We start from the raw sequence: 1985 nt of genomic DNA on the forward strand, positions 1-1985 counted from the left end.
TATATATATATATATATACATACATATGTACATAGACACATATAGATACATAGATCTATGTGTGTGTGTGTGTGTGTGTGTGTGTGTGTGTGTCTTTATAAAAAGGCAATTTTATTAATGTAAAATGGAAGATACAAAGGTTTTAGTGAGTGGGGACAAAGAACTCACTCACAGAGAATACAACTCACTTAAAAATAGACTTTAAAATTCTTGCACACAAAAAAAAAAACGAAATACTCCTATTCATGGTGGGTGGATTTACCACTTTCCCTTCCCCTGGTTCTAGGGAGAGAGTCTAACCACCAAACTGAGATGTGGGCTTCGACTCGAACCTATCAACAGTCATCTTGAAAATTCCTGAGTTATAGCATTCTTTTTTTCTTCTTCCTAGATTTGCAAACCTTCCATTCATCTGCCAGTGTTTGTCACATCTGATCTATTTTTGGATCTTCGATAGAGAGCTCACCCTGGGGGGTATGTTGATTCGTAAATTGCTGAGAAATCTCAGCCTGTAGCGCACCTTGATCATGACGCTCCTCCGGGGCTTGATTACCCTTTTATCTCGCGATAGGTGGTTCCAAAACACATCGGCTAGCATATGATCTAAGGAAGAACTGTCTCAATAGTTGTGGGAAATAGCTGCGGAACTGGTTGGTGAGGAATAGTATGATGAGACAAATTTTCATTCTACATTTTTGGAAGATCTTCAGTTTTTGTTATGTTTTCCTCCACTTGGGTGATGTTGTTAGGAACTGCAGAATCCAAATGCACAGGAAGGTTGGATCTCAAATGTGGATAAATGTGGATGAAGCCTTAAAGCCTGAAACATTTGGTAGGTGTGTGCCCAATCAGTTTACAGTGATTATAGTAATAAGGTTTTTGTTCTGCGACAATTGACTGCCAATACCCATTGTAGGCAATACCAAGCCATAACTTTTTCGTATCAGGGAGGGTGATATCCCTTTCAACCAGATCCTTGCAACTGAAGGCCTGGATAGGTTGAAGGTGGGTATGCCCAGTTTCATAGCTCTCCCTAATGCAGCTCCAATAGAATAGAGGACTTGGTGATTAAAATAGTGCAACTTTAGGCTAGGTAGTTTAAACCATATTGAAACTATAAGGGGTTCTTGGCTAGGATCAAATTCAAGAGACCACTTGAGCAATTTCATATATTTCCCATCAATTTTCATATATTTCCCATCAATTACCATATGCTTCTTGGAAAATATTTTAGCATTGTCTTCTACTTTGGATAGATGTATCATCACATGTCTCCCATCAAAGAGACAAACCTTTCAATGTCCCAATAGTTTGAGATCTTCAAAAGCCTTTCGAACGATATCCATTTTAGGATGTCCCAATTGGAACCTCCTGATGAGGGTAAATTTTCACTTATCAACCAGGTTGGTAACTTCAACATCAGAGAAATCTAGAGCTAGTTTGCCATCTACTTGTCTTTATAAGGTTACAGTCCCCCTGACCTTCAAATGATTCCTGATAAATCTGAGGGAAAACCTGATCCACTAATCCCACAGAGCCAACCATATCAACATAAGAAGTCTTCCCAAGGTTTAAAACTGAAGTAGTCGGTGGTTGAGGAGGAACAGAAGCCATAGAGCTGAGAGTCGAACAACAGGTAGCTACTGGGTTTGAGTCGTGACTTCTACCAGAGCTCTCGTGCGTGCAAATCGAGAGCAGAGGAGGATGCGAGTGAAAACACATGTATGCATGTATGTATGTATGTATGTATGTATGTATGTATGTATGTATGTATGTATGTATGTATGTATGTATGTATGTATGTATGTAATGTATGTATGTATGTATGTATGTATGTATGTATGTATGTATGTATGGATGTCTGTATGTATGTGTGTGTGTGTGTATGTATGTATGTATGTATGTATGCATGTCTGTATGTATGTGTGTGTGTATGTATGTATGTTATGTCTGTATGTGTGTTGTGTGTGCGTGCGGGCGGGCGG

General features: G+C 39.1%; 1 pseudogene; it reads right to left on the minus strand.

Annotated features, from left to right (window-relative positions):
* The window catches only part of LOC110039183, a 3593-nt pseudogene extending 1979 nt beyond the window's left edge, over positions 1-1614 (minus strand).
* Positions 1615-1985: the final 371 nt, after the last annotated feature.

The sequence above is a fragment of the Phalaenopsis equestris genome, unplaced genomic scaffold (assembly GCF_001263595.1).
Source record: "Phalaenopsis equestris unplaced genomic scaffold, ASM126359v1 Scaffold235621, whole genome shotgun sequence".
Lineage (NCBI taxonomy): Eukaryota > Viridiplantae > Streptophyta > Magnoliopsida > Asparagales > Orchidaceae > Phalaenopsis > Phalaenopsis equestris.